Source organism: Anopheles coluzzii, chromosome 2, assembly GCF_943734685.1.
Source record: "Anopheles coluzzii chromosome 2, AcolN3, whole genome shotgun sequence".
In the NCBI taxonomy this organism is placed as follows: Eukaryota; Metazoa; Arthropoda; class Insecta; order Diptera; family Culicidae; genus Anopheles; species Anopheles coluzzii.
Genome location: NC_064670.1, coordinates 73,216,007 through 73,232,474, shown reverse-complemented (window position 1 = coordinate 73,232,474; position 16,468 = coordinate 73,216,007). Strand labels below are relative to the sequence as shown.

Genomic DNA, 16,468 nt, shown 5'->3' with positions numbered 1-16,468 from the left:
CCAATGTGTCAAGCCAAAAAGTGTGTACAGGCGGTCCCCGAGATACACGGTTAATGGGGACCGAAAACGGCCGCAAAATACCGTGTATCTCGAATTTCCGCGTAAGTCGAATCTCGTGATTTCCAGCTAAAATATCACAAATTTTCGTGTAATTTTGCAATTAGGGAGCGGTTTTAGTCATTTTATGAATTATTTATTCGATTAATTATTTATTTATTTATGAATTAATTTTTAAAAAGTTTTTAACATTGGATCGAAACGGAAATTATTTGGCAATTTACAATTGATGTGTCAAAACAGTACAATTTTCTCAAAGAACTGTCAAATTTAAAAAAACCGTGTATCTCCGAATCCGCGTATAAGAGGTACCGTGTATCTCGGGGACCGCCTGTATGTATAATTGGCACAATGAATAACAAAGACAGCAAATGTGAGTGTTAACACATCCAAGCAATGGCTATGAAGGAATAGCGACAGGCAAAGCAGTCTATGATCATCGGTAATGCGGATGAAGAAGACAGCAACCAGAGCAGAAATATCATCCATCAGACAGCGCAATCAATATCGGTCAGGCGGATGAAGAAGACAGCAGCGCGCGCCACACAAGTGTATCAAACCAACAACATACCATCCCTCTCCCTCATCACATATCAAGAATCGCAATACACGTATATCGTAAGGGGAGTAAGGGGGAGAACCATATTAATGAGTTTTTTTTTCCTCCATGTGCAGAAACGCAATAATTGGAGGGCGTTTTTTCCATAATCACAAACGCTTTAATTTTTGTTTGCATTTTTATGGTTACTATTCTATACAACAACCCAATTCTGCCATAATTGTAGAGCTTTTCGCCGTGAAATCTATTTCAAAAATTCGCTTGGTCGAGTAAACTATTTAACTCGACGTAGACTCGACGTCCTGTCGACGTTCACTCGACGTCTACTCGACGTCGTAGATTTTATAGCAACGGCGGATTTTGCGGGTTGGGTTCCGATCGAAGAAATATTTCATTGCAAAAATTTTAGCGCTGGAAATTTTGAAATATTTCATTCAGAAATTTGCAACAATTTTGAATGCGAAATATTTCAGTCCAAGATCAATCGAAAAAAAACAAGATCTGTCGTTCACACAGCTGTGTGTTCTTGTATCTGTATCTCTGTCTGTATTTTGGGCAATGTGTATTGATCTTTATCCGTACCCCCACACCATTCGCCACCATCTTCACTCACACCCTGCGCGTCATTCTTGTTTACCTTGGTGCCTGCTCCGTGTGTGCCTACTGCCGTTGCCTTATAGCAAGTGTAATAGTGATAGTGTGTATATATATATTCATAGACGGTGAGTACATATTTATTTTTCTATTTTATTTTACACTGCGCGCGCGTATGTCGATAATCGATCGCTGGATTTGGTGAATCATCGCTGGTTGATCCTTCCCCCCGTGGGTGCCTGCTCCGTGTGTGCCTACTGCCGTTGCCTTAAAGCAAGTGTAATAGAGATAGTGTATATATATATATATATATATATATATATATATATATATCTTTGGTCGCCAGCTTAAGTCTCGCTTACCCACAAATAGTGCGTTGTTACATCGCAATTGCATTGATTAAAAACTCATCGAAAGGAAAATATTTTCCAAGCGACAACATCAAAAGAAATTCTATGATCGAGCTTCAAAACCATTGCCAGTCCTGAACATAGGAGATAGAGTGAATTTCAAAAAGACAGGAAAAGAATGGAATAATGGTAAAATTGTTCGTCAGGTAAACAGTAGATCGTACATAGTTCAAGACAATTTTGGAAATCATTTTCGACGGAATAGAAGATTTCTGGTGAAAACTGCAAATATGATCCCAAATAACAATGACATATTCTATCAAAAAGATGAGATTCATGTAGGTTTACCCATAAGTATGGCCGCATCTCACGTTGAAAATAGATATCAGCCAACTGAAAGCATAGAAACACAAGATACCAAGGCATTGGAAAATCAATCAAACGAAACAGTTACAGGGACAGAATCTGATTATGACACGTCTTGTACAGCGAGTGATTCAGAATCAACATTAAATGAAGACCTTGAAAATAACGAATCTCAATCAGATGGGTCAGATACAGATAACCTATACAAAACTCGAAGTGGACGCGTCGTTCGTGCTCCAAGAATATGTGATGTTTAGTTAGTATAGATTCATATTGATAGGATTAGACTAAGTGCATTAGGATAATTAGCTTTAATAATAAGTTTGTAAATATTTGTAAAAAAAAGAAAAAGAAAGCGTGTAATAAGCAAGGTTGCTGGCAGCACTGGCATATGATAGTTCTGGCTGCTTGGGGAATGATCCAGCAGACGTGCTTGGGAACTAGAGAGCAACAGACGTATACGTAATAAAGTGTACATAATAAAACTTATTACACTGTTTATAGTATTATAAAAAAGTTCCATAACACTTGGGAAGTTGCGGCTGCTAAACGGGGTGGCAATCGTGCAAAACTATTATTAGAAGCGGCTGCTCTAAGCATTCGTTCTTGGATAGACGAAGACTGCATTGTCACGTTGATGGCGTTGGTAGAAAAGGTACACGAAAGATTTAACGTGCGTGTGAGTACGATGACAATAGGCCGCGAAACCAAAGGGTTTAATTATTCGTTTAAAAGAATTCATTCTCTTCCCGAACGGCGTAATACGGATTCCACCATCGAAGAATGTAGGTCGTATACTTTGATTTTTTACGAAATATCGATGGAAAATCCCTATACAGTTATAGTATTCTTGGATGAGGTAGAATTGAGGTAGAAGTGAGTATGCGCACGTCAAAGGATAGATCGCTAACAACTCCAACGCTGGGGCGGCAGATCATCCAGATCCAAAATGCTTGGATCCAAGTAGATTATATCCATCTCATCATCACCATCGATGGTAAAATTTCGATTCATGATCTGAAAGGGTTGAAAAATGCAATTATGTTAGCATCATGCGACCTCATGGTCACCGCGACGAGATGGTCGAATTGGCGGCGGGAAGGATCAACCAGCGATGATTCACCAAATCCAGCGATCGATTATCGACATACGCGCGCGCAGTGTAAAATAAAATAGAAAAATAAATATGTACTCACCGTCTATGAATATATATATATATATATATATATATATATATATATATATATATATATATATATATATATATATATATATATATATATATATATATATATATATATATATATATATATATATATATATATATATACAGGCGGTCCCCGAGATACACGGTTATTGGGGACCGAAAACGGCCGCAAAATACCGCGTATCTCGAATTTCCCCGTAAGTCGAATCTCGTGATTTCCAGCCAAAATATCACTAATTTTCGTGCAATTTTGCAAGTAGGGGGTGGTTTTAGCCACCAAATTAATTATTTGATATGTTTCTAATGAATTGAACAGTTTTAAACCTTTTTAAATGGCATTTTACATTCGATCAGCACGGAAATTATTTGATATTTCACAATGGATGTGTCAAATCAGTACAATTTGCTCCAAGAACTGTCAAATTTTGAAAACCGCGTATCTCCGAATCCGCGTATAAGAGGTACCGTGTATCTCGGGGACCGCCTGTATATATGTATATATATATGTATATATTCATAGACGGTGAGTACATATTTATTTTTCTATTTTTTTTTACACTGCGCGCGCGTATGTCGATAATCGATCGCTGGATTTGGTGAATCATCGCTGGTTGATCCTTCCCGCCGCCAATTCGACCATCTCGTCGCGGTGACCATGAGGTCGCATGATGCTAACATAATTGCATTTTTCAACCCTTTCAGATCATGAATCGAAATTTTACCATCGATGGTGATGATGAGATGGATATAATCTACTTGGATCCAAGCATTTTGGATCTGGATGATCTGCCGCCCCAGCGTTGGAGTTGTTAGCGATCTATCCTTTGACGTGCGCATACTCACTTCTACCTCAATTCTACCTCATCCAAGAATACTATAACTGTATAGGGATTTTCCATCGATATTTCGTAAAAAATCAAAGTATACGACCTACATTCTTCGATGGTGGAATCCGTATTACGCCGTTCGGGAAGATAATGAATTCTTTTAAACGAATAATTAAACCCTTTGGTTTCGCGGCCTATTGTCATCGTACTCACACGCACGTTAAATCTTTCGTGTACCTTTTCTACCAACGCCATCAACGTGACAATGCAGTCTTCGTCTATCCAAGAACGAATGCTTAGAGCAGCCGCTTCTAATAATAGTTTTGCACGATTGCCACCCCGTTTAGCAGCCGCAACTTCCCAAGTGTTATGGAACTTTTTTATAATACTATAAACAGTGTAATAAGTTTTATTATGTACACTTTATTACGTATACGTCTGTTGCTCTCTAGTTCCCAAGCACGTCTGCTGGATCATTCCCCAAGCAGCCAGAACTGTCATATGCCAGTGTTGCCAGCAACCTTGCTTATTACACGCTTTCTTTTTCTTTTTTTTACAAATATTTACAAACTTATTATTAAAGCTAATTATCCTAATGCACTTAGTCTAATCCTATCAATATGAATCTATACTAACTAAACATCACATATTCTTGGAGCACGAACGACGCGTCCACTTCGAGTTTTGTATAGGTTATCTGTATCTGACCCATCTGATTGAGATTCGTTATTTTCAAGGTCTTCATTTAATGTTGATTCTGAATCACTCGCTGTACAAGACGTGTCATAATCAGATTCTGTCCCTGTAACTGTTTCGTTTGATTGATTTTCCAATGCCTTGGTATCTTGTGTTTCTATGCTTTCAGTTGGCTGATATCTATTTTCAACGTGAGATGCGGCCATACTTATGGGTAAACCTACATGAATCTCATCTTTTTGATAGAATATGTCATTGTTATTTGGGATCATATTTGCAGTTTTCACCAGAAATCTTCTATTCCGTCGAAAATGATTTCCAAAATTGTCTTGAACTATGTACGATCTACTGTTTACCTGACGAACAATTTTACCATTATTCCATTCTTTTCCTGTCTTTTTGAAATTCACTCTATCTCCTATGTTCAGGACTGGCAATGGTTTTGAAGCTCGATCATAGAATTTCTTTTGATGTTGTCGCTTGGAAAATATTTTCCTTTCGATGAGTTTTTAATCAATGCAATTGCGATGTAACAACGCACTATTTGTGGGTAAGCGAGACTTAAGCTGGCGACCAAAGAATAATTGTGCTGGAGAAAGACCCATTGTCGCTACTGTTGTGGTGTTATACTCTAGAAGCCGATATTGAAAATATTTGATATCGTCAGCTTCATAGCATCGTTTGATTATATTTTTAGCAATAGCTACACCTTTTTCTGCTAATCCGTTACTTTGAGGGTTTCTTGGGCTAGAAAATGATATGTTAATATTTGTATCATTGCTATACGTTACTAATGCAGTAGAATTGAATGGAACATTGTCACACCTGATTTGCGTGGGATACCCATATTCACAAAACACGCGATCTAAGACTTCCAGGACACATCTTATTGATTTTTCATTTAACTGCCTAGAAATAAGATACCCTGAATATGCATCTATAATTACGATATGGTCATTCCCTGCGTATTCATATAAATCTATACTCACTCTCTCAAATGGATAACTAGGAGGTGTGTCTTGTAAAAGGGGTTCTTTTTGTTGGTTACGTGTAAACTTTTCGCAAACCTGGCATGCTTTAACAAGTTCAGTGATGTCATTCGACATACCTGGCCAAAAAAACTGGGACCTGGCTCTTGCGAGAGTTTTTTCTATGCCTAGATGAGGAGCATGCAACCATTTGGAAATAGTTGGTTGCATGAGAGTAGGAACAACCAATCGATGCTCTTTGAACAACAATCCATTTTCAAAATGAAGCAAGTGTCGATGCTTATAAAACAATTGTCCTAATGAATCTAGTTGATGATATGACGGCCAGCCCTGTTTGACATAATTGACAATTTGTTTGTATCTTTCATCATCATTGAGTTTACCTACATAGTAATTATAATTATCAGTCGATAAGCATGCTTTATTGGATATTGCATGAATTATCCCCGATAGCTCGTTGCTAAAGTCTTTATTGTCTGGCAGTGCTGCTCGTGAGAGACAGTCAGCTATAAGTAATTCCTTACCAAGTGTGTATTTTATGATCATTCCTGGATACTTCAATAGATGGAGGAACATTCGTTGCAAACGAGGAGTAACATCATCAATATCACGTTTAACCAGATCTTCTAGTGGCTTGTGGTCCGATTGAACAGTGAATTCGTGACCATATAAAAAGTGATGAAATCGTTCACAAGCAAAAACAATAGCCAATAGCCAACAATTTGTTCACTTTTGGATAGTGTGCGAGATGCATATGCTATGGCCTTTCCATTCTGCATTAAAACACTCCCTAAGCCATCTTTAGAACTGTCTGTGTGAACTATTATAGGCTTGTCAATATCAAACATTGCTAGCACAGGTTGATTGGTAATCGTCTCTAATATATCGTCAACCTCACGTTCGTGTTGCTCGGTCCAAGACCATTCAACATCATTGCGAGACAGTTGTCGCAGTAAGGCGGTTCGTTTGGATAGATTTGGGGATAAATTTACCTAGATATTTTAGCAATCCCAGAAGACGAAGCACCTCTGACTTATTTTTTGGTCGGAGCATATCAACAATTGCATTTATGTAAGATTGATCTGGTCTTATTTTACCATCAGATAATATGTGACCCATGAACTTGATCTCATCAGTTCTGTATTGGGTTTTGCTAGAGTTAAATTTTATGTTATTTTGTCTAGCTCTTTCAAGAACAATTGATAGAGTTTTGTCATGTTCCTCAAAATCCTTTCCAGTAATGGTCAGATCATCAAAATATACTTCAACTCCAGGAATATCCCCAAATATTTTTACCATTCTTTGTTGGAACATTTCTGGTGCACTACTTATTCCAAACGGCACACGATTCCAACGGAATCTACCATACGGTGTCATAAACGTGGTTAGACCCGAACTTTTTCTATCTAGTTTCAACTGCCAAAACCCATTTTTAAGATCTAATACGGTAAATATTTTTTTTCCTGTCATACGACTTAAAAGATCTTCTGACTTTGGGATAAGAAAATGTTCCCTTTTGATACATTCATTCAATGGTTTCGGATCTAGACAAATACGTAAAGCACCATTAGGTTTTTCGACAATTTGCATATTGTTTACCCAATCTGTAGGGTATTCAACCGAACTAATAATCCCTAAAGATTCCATATTTTTAAGCTCATCTTTTAAACGAGAGTGCAGGCTAATTGGTATGCGCTTTTTGTAGTGCAAGGGGGGAGTGGAGTTTTCTTTAAGCGCTATAGTGCATTCCCCTGGAAGGTTTCCCAGGCCTTCAAAAAGATCTGCATTTGAATCAATGAACGTTTTCCTGTCTGATGGAAAAGACTGAGATGATTCTATACTATTCAAGCGTTTCAGCAATCCAAATGCTATACATGTTTGTAATCCCAATATTGGTTGAAGATTGTCATCTACAACAAAGAAATTAGCTGATAATGCGTTTTTGGTTTCCTCGTCAACACAAGTAAGACGAATCTGACCGTGTATTTTTATACGATTATTATTATAATCCACAACATTAAATGTACGCTCTTTCGACAACGGTAAGTTCATACGGGTAACCACGCTAACAGGAATGCAATTGACATCTGCACCGGTATCAAGCTTAAATTCCACTGGCCAGTCCTGAATTAGGTATCGTTTAGTCCATTTGTAATTGGAACCCACTGTTGCTACGTTACAGTTTACTCTACAATAATAATTATTTTGAAATTCATAAGAATCCCTATTTTCCATACCCTCACAATAAACATCTCTAACAATGTTACCTGAATCAGCCCACGCGATCATGTTTACATCTTTGTCGTTCCTTTGCTTCACTTCATGCGTTGTTCGTACCGGTTCCCGTGAGATGTCACTGTTGCTGTTGATCTTCGGAGCTTTGCAGAATTTCATCAAATGTCCCCGCTTTCCGCTTTCCGCATTGTTACAGGTCACATTCTTTGCAGGACAATAACGACGATGACTCCCGTTAAAAGATTGTCCACAGTTATAGCAGCTTGCCTTATGAAGTTCACTACGCTGAATTGTGTCTATTTTCCAATTTCCAGCATCTTTTTCTACACTATTGAGGTGATGTACATCGTTGGTCTGAATTAGCTGCTTGTGTTTTGATGCAGCCTCATACGTTTTACACATTTCTACGACGTTTTTAAGTGGCTCGTCTTTTGCATCCAACAATTTTAGCTGCAACGTTTTATTCTGGATGCCGACTATAATACGATCACGAAGCATTCGGTCAGCATAGGATGCGTGACAATTTGCACACTCAAATTCGCAAAATGCCATTTGTTTTCGTAGTGCCGTTTCAAACTCTGCAAAGGGTTGATTTTCTTTCTGCTCTATGAGGTTGAATTTGAACGCTTCGATGGCCAAATTTTTTCTTGGAAGACAGTAAGAATCAAAAGCAGTAATGACGTCATCCAATGTTCTGCCTATTTCTTCTTTTTTAGCAGCATCTCCCTTATCATCTTTTTTTGCATTGTTTTCGACAATTTCACCGAACATTGCCTTCATGTCTCCGTTGCTGGGAAATAATGTGTTGTATATTTCAACTCCGTGATCACCAACTAGCCATAAAAAGATCGCGATCTTGTTCCGCTCGTCCTCGTTGATTTTGTTACGCTGTTCGCAATCATAAAGATGTGAAACTGCTGCTTCCATTTTGGCCATTCTTTTGTCAAATCTGAGCAATCCACCGCTCTTGGTAAGCGGTCTGCTGAATTTGCCGCCATCTTGCTGCTTCTTTTCTTCTCTTGATACACGCAATATGCGACTTTAATATGCGTTTGTTCTGCTGGCAAACGACAATAAATCCACGATTTACCGGATATTGGACGATACTTTCCCGTTTGCTTTTAGGTTCCGAGAGTTCTTACACTTCTGACACCATGTAATAAGTTTTATTATGTACACTTTATTACGTATACGTCTGTTGCTCTCTAGTTCCCAAGCACGTCTGCTGGATCATTCCCCAAGCAGCCAGAACTGTCATATGCCAGTGTTGCCAGCAACCTTGCTTATTACAAACAGTTCCTCGATTCATGTCCAGCATTGTGGCGATATATTTTCCAGATGTTCCCTTTTCATATGCTGCTATCACTCGGTTCCTGCCTTCATAAGAAGTAGTCTTGTTTCGGCGTCGAAGTGCGGCAACTGATGCATCCATGTTTGCTGAAACAATATAAACAATTACGTTCATTACATGTGTTTGCTTGATTTAACATTGGGACTAAGCATGGGCAAAACGACTCTTTTCACCGATCGCGAGCGTACTAGTTCGCTCAGTAAAAAGAACCGAACGCGAACGGCGATTCTATCGTTCATTTTTTATTCAATATGACCCAGCCATATCCTTAGCATAATTTTTTATTAACAAATTATTTCTTCGTTATTTAGCCTACGTTAATAATTTGGGTTAACCAATAATTGCTGCATAGTAAAGTTGCAGAAGTGTATTCAACAGCGCGGTTGAACCAAAAGCAAACAAGCAGTTTAACAAACAAACGCGTTGTCTTATTTCCAATTTTACAATATATTTACATACTAGTTGATATCATAGAGTGTGCCTGGCAAAATTTATCATTCATTTAGTTGTGTTTAAAAGTATTTCATAGTTCATTATGTTCAACATTTATTAACTGTTAACAAAAATTTTATTTAAAAAAAGCTCAACTATACCTTAACTGTTTTACAAAGAGAAGAAATAGAGAGAATATATTATGAATTGTGTTGTAAGAAAACTAATTCGTGTAGTTTTTTAGGTAGTAACCTTGTTCGTTTTTCTGAAACTGGGGGCCTTTCCGTTTCTAGCTCGTAGGCTGAAATTTCAGCCTGTCAGCTGATTGCATTGTATAGCAGTTTTCGAGCAGCTATCAAGCAGTTTTCAATTTGAAATCAACACCAGATTGCGTCATGCACGTGTTGGAAAGATTATCGTTTATATGGATTACCAGGTTGCGTCATGCACGTGTTGGAAAGATTATCGTTTATATGTGTTACATATGAAATCAGGTTTTATTTTTGAAACATTCAGTTAAAAACCATTAGAATGAGTTAAACCTAAATTGAATTTAAAAAAGAGCAACACATATTTTTCAACAAAATAACAACATATAAAGCAAAACAAACTCTACGTTCTTGTAAAAATACACACGATATTATGTTTTCGTCTGCATAAAGAAATGCTTATTATTTTATTTTATATAAAATTCTGTTACAAAAAAATCATCCATTTGCATTATTATTGTTTCCAGATTTTTTTATGTGTTAACGACAACGTCTCTATTCTTTTATTAATTTGTATTGTTTATTATTTGAAGAACATTACGGAGTCATAGGTTTTTATTTTAATCAATGTGCATTGAAAGTGGCATTTGTTGTTATATTAGACCAAAAATACATGTACCACCTGCTGTCAAATCCATAAACAAATTGTCAACGGCAACTTTCCCGAACTGTCATATCCATACATTTTTCAGCAACCGGAATTCTGCGACCGCAAAATTCTGGTCCGTGTAATTTTGGCCTCAGGTGTTCATAAGGCCCGTGCCTGTGCTCCATCGGATGCGATTTTATCGGAAGGCCTGTCAAAATTTTATACGAGATTTGACAGACAACGTCGGCCGTGCGATTTCGTCGTACGACGGAATCAAAAAATTTTGATTTCGTCGGACGCTGCATCCGATTTTATCTGTCAAACTAAATGTGTGGTGTTTTGTAGGAGCAATCTCAACTTAATTTTTCATAATCGTTATATTAGTAAAATCATCCAAATAATCGCAATATTATACGAAAAAGCTTTTGACAGCACGTGCGATAAAATCGCATGCGATGGAACACAGACATGGGCCTAATGCATTGCAGCGAAAAAATTAAGACAAGTTTGATAACACAGGATAAATACCCAAGAATTAAAGTCGTAGCCCAAGTTGACAGACATATTGAAAAACAGTTTTGACATAAGGAAATGATGATTTACAGTGTCCTGTGCAAAGTCTATATAATACAGAGGTCGAGTCGTCCAGAACATTTGATCAAAAAGCGTGGTGTAAGACATTATATTTTTATTTTCTGCACAAAGCTACAGCATACCGCACAAGTCCTATCTTGTCGACTTCTAAACATCGTATCTCTGCCCGTCTGACGTTTTCACCAGTGTCAAAAGTGACACACAAACTAAGGTTATTAAAGTGTGACGTGTGTAGCGAGGTTTATATAACTAGCGAGCTAAATTCAATGTTTACAGCTCGGCTGTTCCTGACAGTAAATTGTCCTCAATTTGTTTCTATAGTGTTGCTGGGGGTTTCAGTTAAAGGGTCACAATTCACCGCAATCCACGACCTCAACTTGTCTGACTCTAAAATGCTATCATATGGTATCTGACTTTGTTTAAAACCATCGACATCACGGATTACGTAGCGATCATGTGGCAATCGTTTATGTATGACATATGGTCCTTTAAATTTAGCTACAAGTTTTTTATTTGTATTGGGAGTATTATCTATGTTACGGATGGCTACTAAGTCTCCTTCTTCAAACTCTAGAGCAGGGCGATGTTTCTTACAAAACTGGTTCATGTTTACTTGTTGTGACTTGATTATGTTTTCTGAGGCCTCAGAACGTATTTTTTCAAAATTTCTAGGGTATTCAATACTTCCATCAAGATATTCTGTCAACTCATCAATGACGGTGCCGCGCTGTTCAACACCAAACAAAAGAATGGATGGAACATTTTTTGTTGACGAGTGCACAGTGTTATTCAATGAATATTCTACCATTTGTAATTTTGAGCTCCAATCGGCATGATCTAAAGGATCAGAAATTTTGCTTAAAATTGGTCTTATTACTCTATTTACTCTTTCCACTTGACCATTTGCTTGAGGAGAAGAAACAGCAGTATAAATGTGAGAAATATTATTATTTTCGAGAAATTTTTTAAATTCATTCGACGTAAAACACGTAGCCGACTGTAATAGGCAAAATATTGTTTTAATGCATTACATACTTCTTTACTACTTGTGGACGTGGCTGAGTATAGTTTTGTAAATGTTGTAAATGAATCGATGACTACAAGTAGAAACTTTTTCTTTGATTGCAGGGAAGGTAGTGGTCCTAGATGATCTATATGAACTGTATCAAAAGGAATTGGAGCTTTGTATATATTGTGTATATTACGCTGATCTTTCCGTGGTGGTGCGGAGTACATTATGCATTTGAGGCAATTTTTTATGTAATTCTGCACATAGTTTTTCATTCCAGCAAACCAATAGAACTTACTCAGTTGGGCACAACATGTATCAACATGTGAATGTTACTAATTAAGTTGGTTATCATGCCTTTAGGAACAAGCAGTTGCAATTTTCCTTGGGAAGGTTGACGGTACACAGTCCCATTCATTAATAAGTATCCTTGTACCGTATTGTTTTCAAGCCTAGTTTTTAGTGTTTGTATTTCGGGATCCTGTGACTGGGCAATTTGTAACTGGAAGTTAATGTCAATGTCGTCGACTGCTGCAGCTACATTGCTACGGCTGAGGGCATCAGCATGACTCATTACATTGCCGGGGCGATATGGCATTGAGTAATCGTAATCCTCCAAAAATAGAGACCATCTGGCAATTTTTGCCGAACAATTGCGATTCTATAGGGTCTCTACTAGTGAATTGCAATCCGTGACTATTTTGATATGGATACCGTGCACGTAGGAATGGAAACGCTTAAGGGCATAAATTACCGAAAGAGTCTCCAGTTCGTAACTATGCAGGTTTGCTTCACTTGCAGAAGCAGTTTTGGAGAAATAAGCCACCGGGTGGAATTTTCCATCATCTTGCTTCTGTAGGAGAATCGACCCAAATCCTATTGAACTCGCATCACAATGCAATTCAGTCTCTCTGTTGGGATCATATATCGCTAGGACCGGAGCATTTAACAATTTTGTTTTTAATTTATTAAAAGCGTCTATACAAGTTTCATCGAAAACGAATTTTGTGTTCTCCTTCAACAAGTTACTCAAAGGTTTAGCAATATTAGAAAAGATTGGTACAAAGCGTCTAAAATATGAAAAAAGACCCAAACAGCGTTGCACTTCTTTAGCTGTTGCGGGTAATGGATAGTTCTGGATTGCTTTTAAATGATAGTCACTTGGATGTATTCCCTTAGAATTCACATGGTACCCTAAATATTCCAGATCACTATGACCAAATTTGCATTTATCCAAACGCAGTTCAAGCCCGTTTTTCTTTATCGTTCGCAAAACGCTATTAAGTGTTGCTACGTGTTCGTCTATATTTTTTGACGCAATAATTATGTCGTCCAAATAAACTACAAGTTTCCTTTCATCTATATACTCTCGCAAAACTGAATTAATAAACCGTTGGAATTGTGAAGGAGCATTTTTCAATCCAAACGGCATTCTCACATACTCATATTGCCCATCTGGTGTAACAAAAGACGTATATTTAATGGGGTCCTCATGCATTCTAACTTGATGGAATCCGCTCTTTAAATCCAAGAGAGTAAAATCCTTATTATTGCTGACATGTTCAAGACACGTGTCGATTAACGGTAAAGGGTAGTTATCCCGTATCGTGATTTTGTTTAGAGGTCGGTAATCGACACACATACGAGTCTCACCGTTCTTTTTGCGAACTAATACTAACGCAGAGGCATATGGGGAACTGCTAGGGCGGATTATCTGTTTTTGTAAAAGATCTTGAACTATGTCTCGAATTTGATTTCGTTCAGCAAAAGATAATCGCCGTGGTTTACAATAGATGGGAGTACTATTTGTGACACTAATTGTCATTGAATGAACGGACTCCGTAATTGACTCTGTTGACACTCGCAAATAATGATTAAATACCCCAGAAATTATTTCCTGTGACTGTTCGTGGTTTAAATTGGAGCCTACATCTATTTTTGCCTCCTCGGAACTAATGTCGATCGCACATAACTCGCTAAATGTCGTGGTTATATTTTCAGAGACAGCAATATTATTATCATCAACCGAACCAATGGACTGCGAATGAATATCCTCCCCATGCTTACAAAAACCCCGCAAAATCTCTAAATGTTCAAGACGCGCTCTCATGTGTGGTTGAAGTTCGTTTTTATTTATGGTTTTGTAATTCATTAAACTTTGTTTGGAATAACGGTAACGTATGTAATGCAAATGAATATTAAATTTTTTTAACAAATCCCGTCCAATGATAATAGACCATGCCATTTGTTTCTTTGGAATGATGATAAATGAATGGTTAACATAAGTGTCACGAAAACGAATTCTTCCTTCTGCATACCCCAGCGATGTCAAAGGTTGATTTCCTAATCCGCGGAATCCAGAAAAACACGGATTTTGGGCAAAAGTCGGGACAAGCTCTTCGCTGACAAAACTCCTAGGGCTACCCGTATCAAACAAAGAAAGTACACGTGAGGGCAAAATCTTGAACTCATTAGAGACTTTGAAAGCAACACTTACCTCCTGAATAGCTTCTATCTGAACTGCGCTTTCATTATAGTTCGGTTCGTGGATAACATTGTTTTGATATGCTTCACTATGGTAGATGGCAGCCGACGTCGATTGAGTACGATGAGTGCAATCTCGAGCAACGTGTCCCATATTTCCACATAGGAAGCAAGACCCATTTCGCCGTCGTGGTTGCTGGCAGTTCCGTTGATGATGCCCGTAGTTCGAACAATTGTAGCATTTTATACCTCCAACATTGTCAGGTCTGGTCATTATCCTTGGTTTGAATGAAACTGACACCGGTTGCAAACGTATCGATTCGTATTTTTGCAGGGCTGTCTTAAGATCGGTCAAAGAGTTTGCAGAAAAACGAATCGCAGCAGCATTCACAGGATCTCCAATTCCATCGATTATTATTGAAACTAGTTCTTGTTCTGATATTGTGGCGTTTTTAGCAATATTTTCCATTTCTAGCACATATCTTATGGTGCTTTCTTGAGGAAGAAGCTGTCTACGGCGAAGCTGATGATATACACTCTCCGGTGAAGGTTTAGTTGAGAAATTTTCCAGAATTTGTTGTTTTAACTCGTCGTAGCTTGTAAACACTGTATATTTTGTCAGCATTGCAGCGGTACCATTCAAAAGTCGGCGCGTGATAATAATTTTTTTCTAGTTCATTAACATTGAACAATTGAAAAGTTTGTTCAAGTTGCTTAATCCAACATTCGGCATTCTCATCCTTTTTGCCACTAAAACTATCAACTAGCCCTTCGATGCATTTGATTGTGTCCAACGGCAGTGGTTGTTGTATTTGCTTCATGTTGGCCATTTCTTGTTTAAGAAGCGAAACTTCTTTTTCCAGCTTCAATTGTTTTAATTTTGCAGTCAATGTCTCAATTGTACTCGCCGAAGCTTCTGTATTGCCTGACGCTGCTTCGGCCCATGTTTCAAATTCCAGAGAAGATGGCGTGGTCTGGATAGTCGCCATTTTGCTTTCGGTGTGTGTTGCATCAAATAGCCGCCTGACTTGGGTGATGGAAGCTGATTCAGGTACGGTTTCGCCAACTTCTTTAAGAACACCCATCATTTTATCCTTCGAAATAGATGGCTCCATTGTTTTCTCGTTCGATATCCCACTTCTGAGGTTGTAAGACATTATATTTTTATTTTCTGCACAAAGCTACAGCATACCGCACAAGTCCTATCTTGTCGACTTCTAAACATCGTATCTCTGCCCGTCTGACGTTTTCACCAGTGTCAAAAGTGACACACAAACTAAGGTTATTAAAGTGTGACGTGTGTAGCGAGGTTTATATAACTAGCGAGCTAAATTCAATGTTTACAGTGGGAAAGTTTTGACAGCTGGTTGAAAAAGCTTCAATAGTTTCATCGTAGCATACATTGAGGTTTTAGTTGTTGTGCATGCATTGGTCTGAATGCATTTTTGGTCATTTTTACATCGTTTGTTCGTAATATTGTACTTAAAAAAGTTGACGAATATCAAGAACAGATAGAATTATAGTACAATTATTGATTATAACAAGATCAGTGCCCAAAATTAGGACGAAATCATGTGCAGCTCAAGAGAACCAAAGCTAACAGGCTTGTTTCCTGATTTTATTCGTTTTCAAGTGATGAATTATTGAAAAAACTTCTCCATGCCACGTACATGAGAAGAAATGTATAGCTACACTAGATTTTGTGCAGAAAAAGCACAATTGGCCCTAAAAAGTGTTTGGTTGTGTGGAATCGCTCACAAACTTTTTCAGCTTAGTGTCAAAAACAAGCTTTCAAAATGGTGGACCAAAATCGAGCTATGCACCGACCACTGTATTATATAGACTTTGGTCCTGTGCATC

General features: G+C 37.8%; 1 long non-coding RNA gene across 1 annotated transcript; it reads right to left on the bottom strand.

Moving 5' to 3' along the window:
- Positions 1–7,493: 7,493 nt before the first annotated feature.
- Positions 7,494–8,043, bottom strand: LOC125906623 (uncharacterized). Its single transcript, XR_007451984.1, has 2 exons — positions 7,913–8,043; positions 7,494–7,833 (listed from the first exon to the last, which is right to left on the bottom strand). It is a non-coding gene; the product is annotated as an uncharacterized LOC125906623 (long non-coding RNA).
- Between the last annotated feature and the right edge of the window lie 8,425 nt (positions 8,044–16,468).